Source organism: Motacilla alba, chromosome 1A, assembly GCF_015832195.1.
Source record: "Motacilla alba alba isolate MOTALB_02 chromosome 1A, Motacilla_alba_V1.0_pri, whole genome shotgun sequence".
NCBI classification, from domain to species: domain Eukaryota; kingdom Metazoa; phylum Chordata; class Aves; order Passeriformes; family Motacillidae; genus Motacilla; species Motacilla alba.
This window is the reverse complement of record NC_052031.1, coordinates 28,606,675-28,623,855: the sequence shown is the minus strand read 5'-3', so window position 1 is coordinate 28,623,855 and position 17,181 is coordinate 28,606,675. Positions and strand designations below refer to the sequence as shown.

Genomic DNA, 17,181 nt, shown 5'->3' with positions numbered 1-17,181 from the left:
AGGTGATGCATCAGCATGGTTGTTGCTGTGCAATGGTTCTTACTTAAAAGTTTTAACTGTGGGGTTTTTTTTACTGATTAGAGCTTTGTCTATAAGACATTGTAAAATGCTACATTTCTTTTTTTAAATTCAGAGCAATCTCTTTCTTTGTGTTGAAATGTGTAATACCTGATTCTGCTTATTAAACTTCATTAAATGTGACTAGATTTGCTGGTGGAAAAACAGGCAATTATATTGAAGCTAAGTGGGTTTGAAGGCCATTGGAAATTAGGTGCAAAGTTGATTAAAACTTTTTTTTTTTTTTTTTTTTACTGATTGCGCACATTTGCCTTTACAGAAGTAAAAGGTATGGGTAGGGTTTGTGGGTGTTTTCACTGTTGAATAATTTCTTCTCTCTGAAAGAGTTATCTTTTGTGCCAGAGGCTAGAAGTAGTTTATGTTCTTTAGTAATTGATAGAATTGTTAAGATTAGTGCAAATGTCTTTATTATGTTTTAGTTCTAGACTGAATTTTCAAAAGAGATGAGATCATGGAGTTGAATTAAGTTTTTGTCTATGGCAGTATTGCATTGCATGGTTAAACTGGGCTGTCCTTGGAGGGAGATGTCCCAAGGGAAATCCTGGATGCTGCAGGAAGTGGTGTAACTGATTCCCACCTAGTACTAAAGCAGTGCCCCAGCATGGTGCCAGTTAGTGTGCCACGAGTCAGATGTAAAACTAAGATCCCATCTGCCAGATGGATATCCCTCTGCCTTTTACTCTACGACTATTGCCAGACCTTAGTTTGGTAATGTCACTGAGGATCTAAACTCTCCATATACACATGGCTTTACTATTTACTTTCTAACCTAAATTGTTCTGTTTTGTTGCTTGGGTACTGAGAAATTACTATGTTCCTCTTGATAGGAGAGGAACTGAGTATAGTAATTTTCTACATGTGACCTTTAAGACATTTTGAAATCTTTCTAGATGAAAGATGTTATATAAATGTAAGGAACATAGGACTGTAATAAGTACTCCTTTCTTGAACAAATTTCCTGCTGAAGTTCATTAGAAGCACAAGTAAGGAATACTGAATAGTACCATAATGTACTGTATTATAGAGGGAACTAGTAGCAGCTGCTATATTTAGGTTGCCTAATAGTTTCCATTATAAAGAAACTGTGTGACCTTTTTGAGAAGGTTTGTTGTTTGCAAAAGCCATTGTAGTTTGGCAAGAGGAAAAGTCTTTAGGCTAAATAAGTGGTCTGCTTTCCTTGCCCCATGAAATTAAGTTTTGCTGAGATTAAATCACTTGAAAATCTTCATTCCCCCTCTGTCACTCATGCTGTACAGAAAAATCTGTGCTAGAGCACTAAAAAAGCCCAGACTGGAACTGTGTAAAAGCAACAGAGGCAATGATGGTTTGCTGAAAACACAGAATTACATGGCTTCTGGGGAGGTTATAATGGGGTTGCTGAATTTGGGTTGGCTCTCACAGTTACTGCTTTGTCAAAAGACAGTTGCCTCCACTGGCAAGCTACCATTTCTTCTTCTGTTCTTCATGGCACTGTCTGAATCAGGAGTGTACCAATACTGGTTGACCTTCAAGAATTGGGCTGGATCCTTGGACAGACCTTACTGCAGCAAGTATTTGCTCCTAGTTTGTCAGTCCTTTAATAGATGTTTGGATTTTGCTTTCCTTGCCAGCTAACACCATTAGTCACTGTAATTTAGATGTGTTGTAAAGCTCAAGATTAAGAGTTTGTGTTGCTGGGAAGAAGTACACAAGAGGATTGGCATTCCCTCTAAAGGAGTGCATGTTTCCTACTCTGCTGCCTTCTAGGAGGCTGCATTACTGCCCTATTGTCATATCTCTGCTCCAACTTCCTCAGAAGTGTTATTAAAGCTCTTGTTATTCAGTTAGCAATAGCATCAAGATTTAAAATTACCTGTCACTTTGCTTTCCTTCATGTGTTTTTTATGCATGTGGTCTGATCTCTAGCTGCAGGATCCTATTCTTTTTTCCATGCTGTTAAAAACCACTTCTCCTTTCAGTGTGAATGATGAGTATCCAGAGCAGTGTAGCGAGAGCTGCAGGAGGAACTGCAAATACTGGCTTTTTAAACTTTGAAGTGCTTGTAATGATATTCTGCTGTGTAAACAAAACAAAAAAAAGGATGCAGGGACATGGGATCAATTTCTCCTTTTTTGACCTGATAGCATTCTGTGATTTTTAAATTAGGGAAAGTGGCCACAAATGTGGCCCTTTAAAGATAAAAGAAGGTTTTCACTAATAGTGAAAACTCTCTTGGCTAGTAGTAGGGGAAGATTTGTAATACAAACATGTATTTTATAATTGTTATAGTTTTATTTTTTAGAACTACTTTCATTACTTGCTTTAAATTAAAAAAAACCCCTTAATCTTGTCAATGAATCTGAGTCTTAGTGCCTGCTGTTCAAACTTTTTTTTTTTTGACTGGGGGAAAGGGAGGCTAAGGAGATGAGAGAGGTACAAATGACTTCTGTGAAGTTTTGTGGTGTTTTCCTTTTTTTTTTTAAATTTGGATTTAGGGTGGTTTTATAAGAGATTCCTATTTGATACACATGTTGAGTGAGCTCTTATATGTAATATCATTTATAAAATAGTCTCTGAAATTTGTAGCCAGAATGAGACAGTCATGTTTAGTAAGGATGAATTTTTGTGGATTTGGGATCTATACCTCTTAATGCCCTTTACTGCTGAAGTAGACATAATATATAACCAGCCAAATGGGGGCATGGCTTCTGCATTCTATGATTCTATGATCTATTGATCTTCATCACTGAATTGTTCCTTTTCTCACAGGCTAAGATATGAAAAGCCAAATTTAAATCCCACCAGACATCTAAGAGTGTGAACTGGGATAGAATCTTTGTATATTTCCTTGGTATTTGGTTGATGTTCCTTGACTGTGCCTGAGAGTTTGGCCCTCTAATGTATTTTATAATCATATCTGATGATCTCCTAAATATGAGATACAGGTCTCTTCTTGGAACTGCTGTGAGTTTGTTTTGTGCTTTGAGACTCATAAATAAAATGTTTAATTTTTTATCTTGGATATCAAGGTCATTTTTCTTCAGAAAACATGTGCAATGTGTTTAGTCATGTACCATCTGGATGTTTATAAGCACAAATCAGTTACATTTAATCAAATCTGGTATTTGTATTTCTGTTGAAATGCAGTACTGCTGAAGACAGAGAGTTGGTACTTCTCTTGTATATCTGGTTTAACATGTCTGTTTCACAACAGCTTGTTAAGGACTCTCCTGCCTTGCAGAATGCAGCCTCTGTGTGTGCACATGCGTGTCGGGGGAAGGTTGGGAAGGAGAAAAAGAGGAAGAGCTGCCTGTCATGCTGATTTTACAAATACATGGCTGAATCAAGCTCAACAGACTCAAGAGCTGTTCATTGCTTGTGGTAGTTTAGAGAAGGGAATATTTGCAGGAATGAAGTGAGTGGAAAAGTCATACAGAGCTTGGCAAAATATGGGTTGTATATTACAAGTTTTATGGTTTAGTGTTAATATTAAATTATGAAGAGGAGCAAGAATAAATAGTTCTCTTTTGCTCTGTCATAGCTGTTGAGTAATCCAGTCATTCTGGACTTCCAGTCTTATTTTTATAAAGAGTTTTTAAAAAGTAACCTTTGGAATTGTTTAGGAATTTATTTAGGAATTGTTTTTCCTGAAAAATATAGTGAAACTTAAGAATTCTGCACACATAATTTTCAATGTTGTTATAAAACAATGAATTAATTTTCATTGATTGGGTGGCTCTGTTAGATGCTCCTCATAGGTGGAGCTTGTATTGCAATAGAGAATGCAATGGGCAGCCAACCGAAAGAACATCAAGTCTGTATTTTAGAGAGGAGTAGGGAGAGTATTGTTGATTTTTTTTGAGGTTAAATCTCATGTAAAATCTTTGTAGTTTTGAACCTGACAGGTATTTTAATTTGTTGCTCTAAGAAGCTCATAAAAATTGTAATCTACTTGATTCACTATGGTCTGGTATCCTTTTGTATCTTGTTGTTACTTAAGTAGGGCTTTTTTTCATGTCGTTGTGGGGCCTGCTGTGCTTTGTGCTTTTTTGGAATTCATAATTTTCATTTTGAGTCACCTTCATGCAGGATTGTCTTGTCAGATAGTTCTCACCACCTCTCAGCTTGATTCTTGTTCTATTCCTTATACCTTTGTCAAATTTTAATTAAAAATATTAAATAGTATCCCTGTAGAACCTCACTATAAATGCTACCCCATAGATACAATGTAAATATATCTACAGCTGGTTATTGGGAACTATTAAGCAAGCAGATTCAAATTTTGAACTTAATTCTGCACAACTTTGTCCTCATCATAGTTTAGCTTAAGTGGGAGAATATATTTTTACTGTGTTGCAAGTCAAGACTGGCAACATGTATTTATTTTTTCATAGCCATTAAAGAAAGAAACTAGACTGTGATCCAATAGGCTTTATCCTTTAATACTCCCAATTCTTAAATAATTTCTTTCTAGTATCTTTCTGAAATTGAATTAGGTTGAAGTTTCTATTTGCCCATCTTATGATTTTTTCCCTTTTTTTTTTTGCAGTACTTGATGACTTCTTTCAGCTTTCCTGTATTCTCTAATCATCTTTTTCTGAGGGTGAATTTCATTAGAGGCTGTTGACTGCCATAAATAACATTCAGTGGTCTATTTCTTTTATTCTAGCTTGAACTCATACTCCCTTGTTTAATTTGGTTATATGGAATTAAACTTTTGTGTGGGTACTGAAGTAAAGAAGACTTTGCACCTTCCAGTATTTGCTTTTTTCCATGATTAAGTACTTTCCTTTGGGGCATAAGTAAGTGTGTGTTTTGATATATGTAGCTTTGCTTGCTGGTTTTTGTTTTTGGTTTTTTTTGGTTTTTTTTTTGTTTTTTTGGTGGAAATGTCATCTTTGTTTTTAGTGCCACCAGGGGTATTCTGTGCATCTTTTATAGGGAAAATGGTCTGTCCTAGACTAAAAGCTACTAGGATGTGAATAAACACCTAATATGAGGTATGTTGAAGATTAGCTGGCAAAAAGAAAGCTCTTGTGTCACTTGTAAAGTGATAAGAATTTGCATTTTCTGCCCCTAACTTTTTATCCAATTTTTCCTTGATTGCTGTGACAGCTCACTATGCCTGTTCCTGTTTAAAACTTGATAGAAATATCTGTACTTTTCATCTTGAAAGTCAGGTTAGAATGAACAGTATGCTTTGCAGCACATCCTCAGAGTATCAAATGATGTCTTTTCTTGGCTCATACAGTCAGCTACAAGATACTTTTGAAGTAGGCGAGTTAGAACAAAATACTAAGTGTTCAATTTTTATACTTTCACGCAGTGGCTTATCCTGGTTTAAGTAGGACAGAGAGATCCTGAGGATTGTCTGTTCTCTGAAGTGCATTCCACTGGTATGTGGTATGCTGATGTAGAGCAGGCTTGAACTTGGAGAGTTCAGCTGCAGAATGTTGTTGGGATGCTTTTGGCTGGCAAACTCTCCATCAAAAGTCAGATTGAAGACTAGAAGATATGACCTTGATGTCTACTACAAGTTTTTTCTTGTTTTCTTAGGAATTGAGGAGTGGGGAGGAAACAAGCAATGGAAAAATTTTCCTATTCTAACTTACTGAAGGTCTGTCTTTAAACTTTTCCAAAATGCTTGACTATACATTCACTGTACCATATAGCTCATATGACAGTGCCTAGTAGAAAAAATATTGTGTGAATGAGTAGGGGTTTGAAAATTCACTATGGAAATAGAGTTTCCAACTCTAAAAGCTGAAAAAAGTTGGTGTAGCACGTGCTGTGAAAGGAAAGTTACTTGTTATGGCTATCATTAAAATCTGTGATCAGGATCATGCACTAGAAATTCTGTAATTGAATGAGAAGGATAAAAGAGACTGTGACAACTCATGCTGTGGGCATTTTTTTAGATTAATATTCATCTTAATGAAGAATATTATGGATACTTAATTTTTTTTAGGGAAAGTGTAGCCTTTTCCTCTGCTTAAGGTAGAGGAAATTTACCTCTTCTAAATCTATCTCAAAAAAATCTTTGTGGGGCTGGCTCTGAATGGAAGAACTTTCTAGATTGCTGCCAGCTTCTGGGAAGGTGACACCTGCAGTGCAGAACAGATATGATAGGTCAGAAGCAAGCTCTTTCCAGTTTGATCACAAAACTAGCTGTACCAAGTATTGGCCCTGTTCAGTGCAACAATGACTGTGCTGCTGCATCAGTGTGATGCATATCCTCATATTTTGTACGTCTTTTTGCATAGGTGCAAGGTTTCACAGTTTCTGCACGAGAGGGACAGAGGAGCAGCGTGCAGGATGCAATCCTTTGTGAGATTGGCATTTGGAAGAGGTCACTTTCCCATGTATCCCAGGAATCTAGGGGTCTAGGAGACTGTAACCACTCTTTTTCTGTAGACTCCCAAACACTGCCTCCTCAGTGAATATTGTTAGAGGACATTGAGCTTCCTGACCCCTGCTCATATGTAGCTCGTTGTCATCTAGGAAATACAAATTAGTTGATACCAATATGTTTCTCAGGCCGGGTATCTTCAATATTGCTGTCACACTGAGCATTGGTGCACCACAGCTTGTGGCATGTGAGGAAAAATTCTAACAACAATATGCAAGAGGTTGGAGCCTTTTAACTGGTTGTTGGAGAAGTAACATTTGATGCTGCTTTGGAAACTATCCATGAAGATGAACTTTGTCTTTCTAAAGGTCCTGATACAGATAGTTCTTAGAGCAGGCTGTTGTGCACTGTACCAGTTGTCTTCAGGAGACTTGCTGGCCTCATCTGTTAAATGTCATCTGGAAAATAGGGTATTCCCTTTAAGGGAATGATTAAACAGGGACACTGCCTCAAGGGGTAGTTTTCTGCACATTTTTACAGTGACTGATAAAACCATATGGGTCATGTGAGTCTATTCTAATTGAATCAGCTTCTATTGAAAGATGGAATTGCTAGAAATGCACTGAATGGATGTATTCCAAGTAAATGATTCATACTGTAAAACAGCTATGAATATGAAAGCACAAATCAGAACTGTCTGAAAGTTAGAATTCAAATATACATAGGATGTGTAAAGAGATTGCATTGCTACTCTGCTATATGCAGATGGATCTATATCATGTTTTTTCATACAGACCACTAGCTCCGTTGTTTGCACTGTCATAATTATTCACTTGCATTATTTGTGAGGCAGTGAAATGGCCTGTTAACACTCTAGCATATGACAGAAGTAATGGTAATGAGAAAAAAGACTTTTTGGATAGCAAAGTGTTGAAGATGCATTTAATCATGAACTGCTTCAATGTAGCAATAAAGACTAGTTTCTCACAGGATGGCTTTGTGTGGTGATTAGTGAGGTCATATTCATGTGACACAGCAGGCTAAATGTAGTTTAATCTGATAGTTTTTATTCTATGAATAGCTTAATAGAGTACTGATGACTGAGGGAGAGTGAGCTGATCTGTGTCAGAGCCCAAAGACTGCTGCTCTTGGTAGTGATTTAATTTAATTGCTAGCAACTTGTTCTTGCATTACAATAACTTGGCAGTAGGAAATATTTTTTACTTTTCACAGGACTTAAACTGTTGAAAATTAGGAGTGGCATCACAACATGAGCGGCTTGCTTCTGTGTAGAACACAGTTTGCAAGATCTAACTGGCCACAGCATTTGCAGTACTACTTAGTATACACAGCGTGCCTGATGATTTCCTATTCACTTTAAATAATAACCATGATCTACTTAGTAGTCATTGATGTGAGCCTTTTTTATTAGGAGGCAAGTTGTGGCTTACTGGAACTTGATCTCAAAAACCAGCAATAGTAATGGAACAAAGGTTTGTGCTTGATTTATAATGAAGTTGAAAAAGCAACTTCCTTTGTTATGGAATAATGTTTGGCAGAACCTAAAAGCTCTTGTACAAGGTGCTGCAGAAAGAGATTGTGAACTAGATGTGATAGTCAATAAAAAGTTAAGTGTAATTTTAAAAAGCAAATTTTTGCTTTTGTATGAATTTTTTTTGCTTATGTATCCAATCTAGAAAAAAAAAAGTTAAGTTAGTTGAAAAATTGCCTGATAGAAGAAAATAAAGTCTGAAATGCTGTAGCTACTAGTCTGCAAATATATGGAAGGATATATTAAAATCTGTTGTGCAATTTTTGTGTACAAATGCTTAATGATTTTCTAATTATTTGGGAGTGTTTTACATTTGACAAAAATAGTCTCTCTACTATTGAAGTTTAAAAAACATTGCATGCTTTTAAGTGTTTATTGTCAAACTAACATTGGAAAATTTCATTGTCTTGAAGCACAAAGAAAGATCAGTAAAAAAGGTAGGGAACTTTTTGCTTGGTTTCTGTGCAGCCAGATTGCATATACTTACACCTTAATGGCACAGATTTAAGCATAAACTGGAATGAACAGCCTAAAATTGAAAAGTTAAACTTTTGCCTTCTTACTCAGTAGTTTAATAGAAGTGCCACTCTCTATGTGTCAAATTGGTTGTTGATTGGCAGCATTTTTACTTTAGGACAGCTACTGAAGTGCCTGAATACATGTATGCATGTCTTGGTTGTAGTTATTTTTTTCTGTATTATAAAGCATTCAGGTAACAATTTCTTGACTCCTAGGAAATTCTTTTGCATTTTAAGCCTTGGTAAGATTATGATGCAAAATTTAATTTGGTCCTGTTTATTTTACTTAATATTGACAATACCATTTCAATGTCTATACAAATGTAGGCCTCAGCCTTCCAGCATTTTTGTGAATTCCTAGACTTGAAAAGAAGAGCAGTCTCTTTGAAGTTGAGCTCTTCAGAGGCAGAGGTTAGCTCAAAGCAGGGAAGAGTCAGCTGTGTATATGCTTAAGTTTTAGGTGAATGTTTAGGTGAAGTTGCTTACATTTTTTGTCTTTAAAGCCAGTTACTTTGGGAGGGAAAAGAGACTCTGGAAGAGACATAGATCAAAAAAAATCACTAGTATTATTGTACCTATTTTGCAGAAAGAGTTTTTCACTCTGATAAAGAGTGAAAACATGCCTGAGGAATTGGAAATGTTAATTGCTTGCTTGACATAGTAACTTAGTATATGGGGGTGGGAGAAGGGAAGTAACCCTCAAAAAGACCTGGCTAATGGGTGGGAGGAAAGTTTATTGACTTCTTAGTAAGGCGTCTTCAAGGTAATGTGTTACTTGTTGCAGAAACTGAATTTAAAGTATCTTTCTTTTGTTCTGGAGCCATCTAGACATTCTGCCATCTAAATCGACATCATTGATCCATCATGGAAAGTCACATTCCAAAGCTGCTGGTTGCAAACTGTTCTGTGATTTGCTGAGTGAAAAGCTGTCTAAGCTCTATTACAAAGTTAGAGTTAGAACTTAGTATAATTAATGCCTTTTTGAAAATGCACAGGAAGCTTCATACTCTAATATTGGTGCAATACTCAACTATAGACGTGCCCTGTAAAAGTTACTGAAATAAATGCTGTAAGAATTGCTCAAAACATTCATATCTGTGTGAAGGTGTTCTGATATGTTACAGGAGTATCCATACCTTAGAAAATCTTCTGCTTAAAACCACTTCTTCACATCCTTCAATTTGTTTAAAAAGTGGCTTACTGTAAAATCATGCCTCTTTCTATTTGTCTGCCTGTATATATTGCTTGCTTTCAAGATTAGTAACAAACTTTTATTTTTAAATTAATTGCTCTAGTTACTGTGTTGAGAGATATTTGAGAATGTGGACCTTAGAGAAATGAGGACATGTGCTGAAGGAGTTTTTAGTAGAGACTAGCTAGAATATTATGAGGAAGTAGAAAGTATGTGAAGATAAGCTTTTCTTGACATTCCAGTAATGACTGGAAAAATGGAGATTACAGTATTACTGTGGATATCAGATTTCTATTAGCCTCTTAAGACATTAATATTTAGGATAGATGTGAGTGGAAAATGATCTTCAAATAAATTATAAGATATTTAAAGTCTGTACATTTGTATTGCAGGATGACCCAGTGTAGTAATGAAAGAACAGAGTAGAATTTGAATGATTCAGCTTTGTTCTCAACAGGATTTTAATGCCCTTAACTGTATTCTGTTTAGACTTTAAAAAGACATGTATGAAACAAACATCAGGATTTTTATCAGGGTTTGGAATGTTTACAAGGCATTTCTGAAATCATTACTAGATGAGGGAGTAGCAAAAGCTGGTGGAGGAAGAAAACTAGTATAAGAATGATGCTGGAATTCCATTAAAAATATTAGCTGAGTCAGCTCAGTAAGAAACAAAGGAGCAGATAGAAAGGAGATGGGCATGAATGAGAGAGGGATACAATCATCTCTTCTATTTACAGAAGGTTGCTTTTTAAGAAATTGTCCTTCATAAGTAGTAAATGAAGAGGAAGGTGGGATTCAGGAACACTTCAGTGGTTAGTTGGAGGAGCTGACTGACTTTCTCTGAAGCCCAGTGAGTAGTTCTAGGTATTTTTTCCTACCAGCTGGTTGACCTTGTTCTTTTATGCTTTGCACAAAGATACTGAATTGGGAATGCCTGACTTTGATTTTAGAGTTTCTATTATGTTACTCAGAACTGTGACAAGTGTTGTAGGTTTAATCCATAAGGCATCAGCTTACCCTGTGTTTACGATGCAGTTTTTAGAATGATCTCCAAGACTTTCCCAAGGAGGCACCATAGAAAAAGTCATATGTGGAAACTAATGGCAAAAACATTTCTTTTTTTGTACTGATTCTATTTGTTAGAGGCCAGCTTCATGAGTTTGACCAAAGATGACATATATAAATGGATTATTTACTACTTGTGAGACCTCTTGACTATAGCAATTTTGCTAATTCCTGTAAAACCCTGGAGAGTAAAATTCAGGGCGCTAATTGACTAGACTACAGGTTTCCAAAGAATGAGTCCTGTCATGCCATGCTGGTGGGACAGAAAGAAACTGATGTTCAGAAACATGCTGAATTCACTGCCTAGGCCCTGTGCAGTGAGGGCCTAAAAGCAGCAAGAAGTTGAGTAGAAGATGTGGGAACTTACATTAGCTTAGAAGCATTTATTCTGTCCTCCTGAATCACCTGAAAGGGAAGAAAACTTTATATTTCAAGATTTTTCATTTTTGAGCAAAGGAGTCTATGACCAACGGTAAGATGAAATCAGTCAGGTTTCTGCTCCAGATATTTCTAACTTCTCTTTCTTGAGGAATAAATCTGCTGTCTTGAACAAAAAGTCCATGTCTCCTTGCAGGGAAGATAAGTGTAGATAAATGGTACTGCTGAAGGATTAGGAGTGTCTTTGAATAAAACCTCTTTAAGTCGCTGAAGCCAGATTTGGTTTAGTGGTAGTTGTTTTTTCTAAGAAGTGGAGAAAAGGATGACATTCATTTGCAAAGTTGGAATTTTGAAATGTATGTGATATCATGTAGAGATTCTATATTTAAAAATGTGAAAAAATATGAAGAAATACCACAGGCTTTGTTTTTCTTGGGAGCTTTTCTTCTTCTGGGAAGAAAAACATGGTAGGAGATGGAATATTGCTGATCAGTCTTGAAGTGTTCTGATGAATAGACAATTCCATATAGCAGTTACCCCTTCTGTTTGATAGTATTGTCATGATCATAGAGGTCTTTTCCAACCTAAATGATTCTTTGATTCCATATTACCTCTCTCATTGAATCCTGCTGTCATTCAAGAGGTAACTGATTAGTATTTGGAAGAGAAATTTGAGTCCATGAATCCAGAATAAATCAATACCATCTTGGGCAGCTAAGACATAACATCCTTCTGTAGGAACAGTGTTTCACGGACAGTTTCTTCCTGATTTTTAAGATAGGACAAGTTTAATAGGAAACCAGGAATTAAGAGGAATTTTTAATTAAAATGGTATCAGATTTTTGATAGCTAAGTAAAACTGGACTACATTATTCTCTAGTTATTGGAGCAAAAGTTTGGCAAGTAAGTTGACCAGAGCCTAGTAGCAGACTTAAGTATCAGGTCTAATGTGTGGTTTTAAGTTTTTAGATAAGTTGTGTGTGTCCCTAGCTTTAGAAAACACATAATTTGCCACTTGAGACAGGATGAGCCTCTGCCAAGAGCTATTGGCCTCAATTGAAACCAGCAGGTGGTGGACTTGAGGAAAGGGAAGGAAAAGATCACATTAAAATGGAAGCTTTTCTTCCATTTTAAGCAAAATGGAAGGATATTCTGGATCCAGGTTTTCTGTTAAAGAACATCTTTCAGCTTGCTTGAATGCTGAGGTGACAGCATTTCCTTAATCTAGACCCATTGAGTTTCAATTGGGAAACTGTAATTTTCATATTTCTGCAGTAGTGAAATACGCAAAACAGGAGATACTCAAAGGCACACTATTTCCTGAAGCTGTAAGTTGCCCTTTCTTCAGGATGTCTGAAGCCTCTAAACTGCACATAATGGATTCCCTCAACAGGTTGGAAAAAGCACTGGGATTTAATTATAGCATCTAGATTTTTGTATAGAAAAGTATAGGTTATGTTCTTACATCTGTGGATAATGGGAGGATATGAGTACCGGTTCTCTGTGGACCACTTCAAGATGGCTCCCCCTAAATCAAAGTGAATGTGTTGGCTGCTCTGTTGGACTGTTAATGTCTGTGCTTTCAGCAGTCTCACTTGCTTGGTGGCACTGTCTTGGCAGTCTTATTTGGCTGGCTCTGGCCATTCAGGCTATGTGGCACCAAATGGACAAATCAATTTGCAACTTTATGTGCAGGGGTAGCTCATGCTAACACAGAACTCTCTTGAGTTGTAGGTAGGTTTGGGGTTGGCTCACAGAAAAATTATCACAGTTGGCCCCATCGTGCTCCTTGTTTCCAGACTGTGGCAGATGAACCGTAAAGCTGATTGACAGATAAGTAGTTCAGGTCTGTCAGAATAGGAGCTTATACTCTGAGTTGTGCAGAAGACATTAGATGCTTTGTGGACTTTAATGGCTACAGAAGCAGAATTGTGCAAATGTAGTTGTGCTCTATATAAATTAAATTCAGCTGAACACCAAGATGCTTCAACATGAAGCCAGTTTGGTTGTCTGCATGTTTGATGCACAACTCAGGCAACTGAGAGTTTACTGTACTTCTGGTGTCTATGTTGGTCATCAGTATTGTATAGATATTTTTTGTTTATTTTGGTTCTCAAAATGGATCTGCTTTACTGTAATGAGACCAAGTTATTCACTGTATCAAATTAGTCAAAATACTATTAACATAGGTTATTAGTGAATACTAGGTGAGGGAAATCAAGGAAGCATGTACTGCTGTGAGATGTCCAAAATTATTTATGTGCACGAAGGTATTGTGTTGAGCTCTGGGTAATGGAAATGACTCAGAGCAGCAGTTCCAGATATCATGTGGTCTTCTTGAGTATTTTTCATCTCTAGGCATGTAAATTTCTGTGCTAGAAAGATTTTTTTTAAAGAATGTCGGCAATGAAAACCAGATCATCCTTCACAGTATTAAATATTTCAGTGTCAGTACTGAATGAGTTTCTGCGCACAAATGCTAAAGCAAAGACAAGTTTCTGCATCCTCTATGAATATGCTTTCTAAACCAGCAGCTACATCAAACCTGGAAAGGTAAAATGTAGTTACATCCTGCAACAAAAAGACTAGAGTTAAAATTATGACATCCTGGTTTTTGAGCATTTTTGCGAATTTAAGGGAAGATGAAAACTTTATCCTTGTATGTATGTCTTAATGGCTATTGGCTGTTAAAGGACCAAAAAGGTTAGTTTTCCTAATTTTTTAAAGGAGACTATGGAGTGCCTATCAAGTAGAACCTTGAAAACAGAATTGGAATTAGATAATTAAAAAAACTGTAATGGATGAGATTGGAATAGAAGTGTAGGTACAAGTGTGGCATCATGTCAACTTAGAAGAAAGATAACACTGTCTGAAAAGGAAAACTAGGTAGAGAAGGGGAGTGCAATATTCAGAGATGTGATGTTTACAGATCTCTTGGAAGCTCAGTAAATCAGTTTCTTGATATTGAAGCATGAAGTTCACCTCTGGAAAGAATTGCCATCACTTATCTTCTGTAACAGTGTATCCATTTCTTAGTGTTGTCCTTTGAATGACTAAAGTGGAATTACTAGGCAAAAATACAAAGCTTTTAGTGGCTGGCTAAATAATAGGTATTGTTTTTATGAACATTTCTGCTTGCAGTTCTGGATTGTTCAGCTGTGGTGGTCCAATAGTGGTCCAGTGATAGAGGCAAAAATGCTTGTAATCTTAATGCAGAAGATTATAGAGCTTCTTTCTAAACACCAGTTAGCTCAGGTGGTCTTGAATATTCTTAAAGAGCAAATCACCATAAATATAAACAGAAGGCTGTGTTAACATCATATCTACTTAATCTGTAGCAGCATATTGCAAGGAGTCTTTAACTGGCTTTGAAAACGAGTAATTTAAAATGTTGTATTTTGGCAAATCATCAAAATCAATTTCCTGTTACAGGTATAGTTTCTCTTACTTTTATCTTCTCTGAAATAGCGTTTTCTCTATGAATTTATTCATGCTTGAATGACATGATTCAACTACCACTAAGCAGGAGCAATTCTATCAGGTTCAAGCTTCATGAATGTAGTAGAGTTCTCTCCTGACACCTGCATGGCTTGTGAAGTGTTTCGTGGCAGTTCATTAGCCCCTTTTGAGTACCTGGGGAAAAAAATTGAGCACTTGAAAGGCATTTCTAGTGTTGAGAGATGAATTACTTTCTTTCTCAGTGTTTTTAATACAGGAACTTTGAATGCCTCATTTAATAAATCAGAACGTGAGAAAGCAGGTAATAAAATTTAGAACAGAGATGTAACTGATAGCTATAGAAAAAATATACAACAAAAAATATGGCTGTTTAATGGAAGGAATCTCTTGTCACAGCAAAGCCACATAGAACCTCTTGATTAATTCTTAGTGCATCTTCCAAAATATGATTTCTCTGTGGTTTTTTTTGGTCTTAACTGACTTCTGCTCCTTGTTGCAAGGATTTTTTTTTCAGTCCCATTTGTTTTATGGAATTAGGAAAAAAGTCCAAAGACTGGGACTTAGAACTAAGCCTAATTTCCCATCTGTACTCTAACAGAAATTATCTAGTTTGCCCTCAGGAACTGAAATGGTTATAAACTCAGCTCTTACTTGGCTAAGATTTTTTTCCCCTCTCTACCCCTTTCTAACAAGTTTCCATAATCATGGTGTTGTCCATGCTCCTGGGAAACAATTCCTTGTATGTCAAGTTCACAAGTGTCTTAGTTCCTAAGTAACATGTCCGATCATTCTCTCAGGTCACTGTGTAGTAATGATGGGATTGTCACTTGACTGTCATGACAAACTGTATCTCCTGGAGCAATCTTCAATTCAAGACAGATCATCAGTTTCCTTTATATATCAAAACTGTTTTTCACCTGAAATTATGAACCTGTGCATCAATTACACCTTGGTCGTTCTTGCTCTGTTATGAACTACTGTGACAAAAGGTTGAAAAAATTCTGAGGCAAGTTTTCTTAAAAATGTCTTATGTACTCTGTTAACCTGCACATTTGTAGTCTGTTGAGTCCATTTGAGTTGTTCACTGTGGGCTCACTACAGTGTGTGCTTTGTAAGGTTCTAGTGCTATAAGCTGGGTAGTTTTCACTAAAGGGATTTGTTCCTATTCTTCATCCCTCCATGAGTCAATGTAGGCTCAGTTCATGAGTGGGTAAGGGGTAGTCTAGTTTTTAACCTAAAGTTCTGTTTTATTGACAATTTATTAATAGTCTTTCTTTTAATTTATTTTAATTCATTAAGAACTTACTGTGAAGACTCATGAAATCTCAGCTGATTTATATTAACTCTTTCCTACCCTTTATGAGTTCTTGTAATTTGGCTTTCAGTCTGTAACTTGAACTGTTGCAATCATTACTGAAACTATAACTTGTTAATGGGAGCTGCCTTGATTTCCTGCACTTGTTATTTTTTTCATCTCTTCTTCACCCAAGCAAGAAGTGCCAGTAGTGTGATCCTGTGAGCTGGGATAGCTAAGTATGTGTGTGAGCTGATAACTTCTGTTGCTTTGATAACGGTTTTGTATTTTCAGAGTATCACAGTGCATATAATTTGTGCTTTTTCTATTTTAAAAGACCTTACATCACAATCCAACTAACAAAACCCAAGAGCTTGGCAGGGTAAGCATTCTTTTGGAGAAGAAATTTACAACTTCAAAGTGTTAATAACAGAAATTTTTATATATCATGACTTGAAATTTCTTAATTCTGAAACTGCAGAACAAGTAAATACACTTGCAAATGGAATGAGTAAAAATTTCACTTCAAACTAGGATCATTGTATTCCAATACAAAACAGAAGAAAAAATTAATCCACTTCAAAATAATATTTTGGAAAATGTAAAAATAATAAACTGTTGAAATTCTTTTGCCTGCTGTTGCTCTTTTCATACTGTTTTTTAGTTTGGATCAAAACTTGGAAATGAAACCTGCACTATGTCTACTGATGGAATGTGGTCTTATGTTTCTGTTTCCAGCTTTCAAAGTATATGTGTTCTGACAGCTATATCCTACATACTAATTAGCAGTGTCTTTTTTTCCAGTGAACAACATGATAAAATTATACAGAACAGGATTTATTATTGCCTCCAATAAATTTGTTTGAGCTGAAAACACTTGAATTTTATTTTATAAAGCAAACAATGGCTTTAGCTCTGATACCTCAAAGGTCAGCTTTTTCCTTTTTGTGATAAGGATTGTCTACTTCTGTATTGGAGTAGACTCAAACCAGACCATTCCAACATTTGAAGGGGTGGGAGTGGGTGGTAATGTAATTTCTGGAAGAATTATCTTTTGGAGCTCACTCTGAGCTCTCTGTCTGGATATGACAGCTATGAGAAGAGGGCTCATTGCAAATATGGTCTCTAAGGGCTGTAAAATAAAAAAAGAGAATCTCATTTGTTGATAATGCAAGTAAGTGAAACAAAAGGTTGTAATGGGTTTAAATTTTATATGCTGTCTTAATGCAGTATTAGCAGCAAGATATGTTTAAACAATATTTCTGCTTGCAGTGATGGTTAATGTTAATAACTGAAGTGTAGACAGTTTGAGAC

The 17,181-nt window shown here is 36.1% G+C and overlaps 1 protein-coding gene across 1 annotated transcript in view; it reads left to right on the top strand.

The window, feature by feature from the left end:
* YAF2 (YY1 associated factor 2) overlaps window positions 1-17,181 on the top strand; it is a 31,738-nt gene that overhangs the window by 2,555 nt on the left and 12,002 nt on the right. The gene's annotated exons all lie outside the window — the stretch shown is intronic.